At 47.0% G+C, this 6,000-nt stretch overlaps 1 protein-coding gene across 1 annotated transcript in view; it reads left to right on the top strand.

The window, feature by feature from the left end:
* The first annotated feature begins 295 nt into the window (after window positions 1-295).
* Window positions 296-6,000, top strand: part of znf692 (zinc finger protein 692) — a 51,274-nt gene continuing 45,569 nt past the window's right edge. Inside the window, exon 1 of the mRNA XM_072500505.1 lies at window positions 296-528. The gene's annotated coding sequence lies outside the window, so the exon portion shown is untranslated. The remainder of the gene's footprint in view (window positions 529-6,000) is intronic.

The raw sequence follows: 6,000 nt of genomic DNA, 5'->3' as shown, positions 1-6,000 counted from the left end.
TTTTCTGAATTGAATTCCATTTGCCACTTCTCTGCCAACTCAACCAACTCCTCTCTCAGTTACTTTTTGTCTCAGTCCTTCCCTGTACTTACTTTCTCTCGCTTCTGCATTGCTGCTCCCAGTTTCTGCCCCCACCCCATTCCCTCTCGCCTCTTTGACCATTCTCTCCACCTTCCCATGGTCCCCTCACTGCCTTTGCCCCTCCGCCTCTCTCTCGCTCTGTGATTATATGCCCCGCACAGAGATGGCGGCCGCGTCAACCTCCAGGGACCGGCGGGTCGGCGCGGTGACGTCACCGGAGGGCGGGTGACGTGCGGCCGGGTCTCGAGACCGGCCCAAGGCTTCTGGAATCAGGCGCTGGGCCCGAGTGGTTACCAGGTAACCGGGGGAGGGGGACTGGTTCAGTTCAGTCTGGTGCTGCTGGGTCGGGTGCAGAGGAGACGGCTTAACCAGGGCCGGTTGGAGTGCTCACCAAGTTATCCAGTGCCTGTCGTGAAGGATGGTGTTTACCAGGTTCGGCAGTGGCAGGTTGGTGTTTACCAGGTTAACCAGTGTGGGGATTGGAGTGTTTACCAGGTTAACCAGTGGGGGTTGTTGAGGTTGGAATGTTTTCCAGGTTAACTAGTGCGGGTTGGAGTATTTATCAGTTTAACCTGTGTGGGTAGTGAAGGATGGCGTGTTTACCAGGTTAACCAGTTGGGGATTGGAGTGTTTACCAGTTTAAACAGTGGGCATGCCAGTGGATTGAGCGTTCACCATGTAAGGCAGTGGCAGGTTGGAGTGTTTACCAGGTTAACCAGTGTGGGGTTGGAGTGTTTACCAGGTTAACCAGTGTGGGGTTGGAGTGTGTACCAGGTTAACCACTGTGGGGTTGAAGTGTAAACCAGGTTAACCAGTGTAGGGTTGGAGTGTTTACCAGGTTAACCATTGGGTTTGTGGTGGTTTGAATGTTTATCAGTTTTACCAGTGAGGGCTTGGTGCATTTATCAGTTTAACTAGTGGCAATGGTGGAGTTTGGAGTATTTACCAGGTAAACCAATGGGGAGGTCGGTGTGTTAACCATGTTAACCAGTAGGGTTCATGAAGGTTGGTATATTTACCAGATTTACGAATGAGGGGTTGGTGTACTTACTAGTTTAATCGGTGGTGGTGGGATTGATGCGTTTACTAAATTATCCAGTGGGGGTTGGAGTGCTTATCAGGTTAATTAGTAGGATGATGGAGGTTGGAGTGTTTACCAGGCTGACCAGCAGGGATTGGAGTGCACACAGGTTAATCAGTGGGCATGGTGAATGTTTTGGTGTTTACCAGGTTAACCAGTATGGGTTTGGAGTGTTCCCCAGGTTAACCGGTGAGAACTGGAGCATTTAACAGGTTAACCAATGTGGGTGGTGGGGGTTAGATTGTTTACCAAGTTAACCAGTGGGGTAGAGACTTTACCAGATTAACCAGTATGGGTTCTGGAAGTTAGAGTGTTTACCAGGTTATCCAGTGGGGGTTGACATGTTTACCAGATTTACTAGTGGTGGTAGTGTTGGTTGGTGTCTTTACCAGGTTAACTGGAGTGTTGGTGATGGTTGGAGCATTTATCAAGTTAATAGTGGAGTTATGGGCGTTGGAGTGTTTACCAGGGTTGAGGCTGATGGAGGTTGAGGTGTTTACTAGGTTAACCAGGGATGGTGGCAGGTGGGTGATGCAGAAATGATTAGTTACTAGGTTAACCAGTGGTGATGGCTAGATGTTGCAGAATGCAGCGGTTACCAGAATAACCAGGAGTTGGGGATGGAGGGACTTTGCAGAATCGAAACTTGGAGCAGGTGGAGCACAATTGGCCCTTCCAGCCTGCTTTGATCATGTCTGATCGTCTAACTCACTAACCTGTTACTGCCTCTCCCCCCCCCCCCCCCCCCCAGATCCTTTGATCCCTTTTGCCCCAAGTGCCTTATCTAACTGCTTCTTGAAACAGTGTTTTGGCCTCAACTGCTTCCTGTGGTCGAGAATTCCACAAGCTCCCCGCTCTCTGGGTGAAGAAATTTCTCCTCATCTTGGTCCTTTTAAAAAATATTTTAAAAAATAAATTTAGAGTACTCACTACTTTTTTTCCCAATTAAGGGCAATTTAGTGTGGCCAATCCACCTTCCCTGCACGTCTTTGGGTTGTGGGTCTGAGATCCACGCAGACACGGGGCGAATGTGCAAACTCCACACGGACAGTGACCCGGGGCTGGGATCGAACCCAGGTCCTCGGCGCTGTGAGGAAGCAGTGCTAATCATTGCGTCACCGTGCAACCCTTTCCACATCTTAGTCTTAAACTTCATAATCATCTTCACCCAAGAGAATGAAGAGGTAGATCTGAAACTCGGGGAGGGAAACTGCGAGGTTCTTGAGCAAATTGACATGCAGAGTGACAAGCAATTGGAAGTGTTGGCAGGCTTAAATGTGTACAAATCTCCAGGTCCGGATGAATTGTGTCCCAGACTGAGGTGGGAAGCGAGGGAGGAGATTGCAGGGGTGCTTACCCAAATTTTTAATTGCTCTCTGGCCACGGGGGAGCTGCCAGAGGACTTGAGCATACCTAATGTGGTCCCAATATTTAAGAAAGGTTGTAGAGCTAAGCCAGGGAATGACAGACCAGTGAGTCTCACATCAGTGGTAGGAAAACTATTGGAGAAAGTTCTTTCTTTTAATATAAATGTAGAGTTGCAAATTATTTTTTTCCAACTAAACGGCAATTTAGCATGCCAATCCACCTAGCCTGCACATCTTTGGGTTGTAGGGATGGGACCCATGCAAACACGGGGAGAATGTTCAACTCCACACAGACAGCTGGGATCAAACCCGGATCCTCAGTGCCGTGAGGCAGCAGTTCTGACCACTGCGTCACTGTGCCACACAGGCAGTGACCTGGGGCTGGGATCAAACCCGGATCCTCAGTGCCGCGAGGCAGCAATGCTCGTCACTGCATCACCGTGCCGCCCTATTGCAGAAAATTCTGAAGGAGAGAATCTCCACTTGGAGAGGCAAGGTTTGATGAGGAATAGTCAGTATGGCTTTTTCAGAGGAAGGTCGTGCCTAACAAATTTGATTGAATTTTTTGAGCATGTGACCAGGTGTGTGGATGAGGGTAGTGCAGTTGATGTACTTTGCATGGATTTCAGGAAAGCCTTTGACAAGGTCCCACATGGGAAACTTATAAAGAAGGTAGCCATGATGTGGAGATGCCGGCGTTGGACTGGGGTGAGCACAGTACGAAGTCTTACAACACCAGGTTAAAGTCCAACAGGTTTGTTTCGATGTCACTAGCTTTCGGATCGCTGCTCCTTCCTCGGGTGAATGAAGAGGTATGTTCCAGAAACACATATATAGACAAATTCAAAGATGCCAAACAATGCTTGGAATGCGACCATTAGCAGGTGATTAAATCTTTACAGATCCAGAGATGGGGTAACCCCAGGTTAAAGAGGTGTGAATTGTATCAAGCCAGGACAGTTGGTAGGATTTCGCAGGCCAGATGGTGGGGGATGAATGCAATGCGACATGAATCCCAGGTCCCGGTTGAGGCCGCACTCATGTGTGCGGAACTTGGCTATAAGTTTCTGCTTGGCGATTCTCCGAGCAGAAACCTATAGCCAAGTTCCGCACACATGAGTGCGGCCTCAACCGGGACCTGGGATTCATGTCGCATTGCATTCATCCCCCACCATCTGGCCTGCGAAATCCTACCAACTGTCCTGGCTTGACACAATTCACACCTCTTTAACCTGGGGTTACCCCATCTCTGGATCTGTAAAGATTTAATCACCTGCTAATGGTCGCATTCCAAGCATTGTTTGGCATCTTTGAATTTGTCTATATATATGTTTCTGGAACATACCTCTTCATTCACCTGAGGAAGGAGCAGCGCTCCGAAAGCCAGTGACATCGAAACAAACCTGTTGGACTTTAACCTGGTGTTGTAAGACTTCGTACTTATAAAGAAGGCACATGGGATACAGGGGAACTTGATAAGGTGGATTCAAAGTTGATTTATCTGTAGGAGACAGGCTGATGACAGACTGGAAGCCAGTGACGTACCACAGGGATCTGTGCTGGGTCCCCTATTGTTTGTCATTTACATAACCAACGTGCGTACGTGTGTGTGAAGTGCTGGCAAATGGGATTAGGTAGGCAGGTCAGGTGTTTTTCATGCGTCGGTCCATGCTCTATGGGCTGAAGGGCCTCATCTGCACTGTAGTATTCTGTGATTCTGTTACTCTGTAAATGATCTACCCCTATTCTGAGACTGTGCCCCCTGGTCCTGGGCACCCACCATTGCGAGCATCCTGACTGCATTTACCCTGTCTCGTCTTGTTGAAGTTTTATATGTTTCGATGAGATCCCCCCCCCCCCCCCATTCTTCTAAATTCCAGCGAATAAAATTCCAACTGACTTAATCTCTCTTTGTATGTCAGTCTCACCACCCCAGCAATCAGTCTGGTAAACTGTTGCTGCACTCCCTCTATAGCAAGAACATCCTTCCCCAGATAAGGGGTCCAAAACTGCACACAATATTCCAGGTGCGGCCTTGCCAAGGCCCTGTATGATTACTGCAAGACACCCCTGCGTCTGTACTCGAATCCCCTTGCTATGAAGGCAAACATACCATTTGCCTTTACCTCCTGCTGCACCTGCATGCTTATTTTCAGTAGCTGGTGTGCGAGGACACCCAGGGCATGTTGCACATTTCCTTTTCTCAATCTTTGCCATTCAGATAATCTGCTTTCCTGTTTTTGCTGCCAAAGCAGATAACCTCACTTTTATCGACATTATACTGCGTCTGTCATGTATTTGCTCACTCAACTTGTCCAAATCACACTGAAACATCTCTGCATCCTTCTCACAGCTCACCTTCCCACCCAGCTTTGTGTCATCTGCAAATTTAGTTCTCCCATCTAAGTCATTAATATATATTGTGAATAGTTGGGATCCTAGCACAGATCCCTGCGGTACCCTACTGGTCACTGCCTGACATTTGGATAAAGACCAATTTTTTTCCTTCTCTTTATTTGTCTGCCAAACAGTTTTCTATCCATCTCAAAACCCTGTCTGCAATCCCATGTGCTTTTGCTTTATACACTAATCTTTCACGTGGAACTTTGTCAAAATCCCTCTGAAAGTCCAAATAAACCACATCCACTGGCTTCCCCTCATCAAGTCTACTAGTTGCATACTCTAAGAATTCCAGTAGATTTGTCTAGCATGATTTTCCTTTCGTAAATCCATGCTGTCTCTGTCCGATCCTGCTACTGTTTTCCAAGTGCTCTGCTATTAAGTCTTGGACTCCAGCATTTTCCCCACTACCGATGTCAGGCTTACTGGTCTATAGTTCCCTGTTTTCTCTCTACCCCCCCCCCCCCCCCTTTTAAATTAGTGGAGTTACATTAGCTACCCTCCAATCTGCAGGTACTGTTTCAGAGTCTATAGAATCTTGGAAGATGACCAATGTATCTACTATTTTTAGAGCCATTTCCTTAAGTAGCCTGGAATGTAGATTATCAGACCATGGAGATTTATTGGCCTTCAATCCCATCAATTTCCCCAACACTATTTCCTTACTAACACTGATCTCCTTCAGCTCCTCCCTCTCACTAAACCCTGTGTTCCTCAACATTTCTGGTGCATCATTTGTGTTCTTATTTGTGAAGATGGAACTAAAGTACTTAGTTAGCTTGTCGGCCATTTTTTTTTTGTTCCCCATTATAAATTCTCCATGATTTTAACTTCACCAATCTTTTTCTCTTCACTTGTTTGTCAAAGCTTTTGCAGTCAGTTTTTATATTACCGGAAAGCTTATTCTTGTACTCTATTTTTCCCTTCTTAATCAATCCCTTTGTCCTCCTTTGCTGAATTCTAAACTGTTCCCAATCCTCAGGTCTGCTGCTTTTTATGACCAATTTGTTAGCCTCTTCCTGGGATTGAAATACTATCTCGAATTTCCCTTGTAAGCCATGGTTTGGCCAC

The sequence above is a fragment of the Scyliorhinus torazame genome, chromosome 4 (assembly GCF_047496885.1).
Source record: "Scyliorhinus torazame isolate Kashiwa2021f chromosome 4, sScyTor2.1, whole genome shotgun sequence".
NCBI lineage: Eukaryota > Metazoa > Chordata > Chondrichthyes > Carcharhiniformes > Scyliorhinidae > Scyliorhinus > Scyliorhinus torazame.
This window is presented reverse-complemented; position numbering and strand designations above follow the sequence as displayed.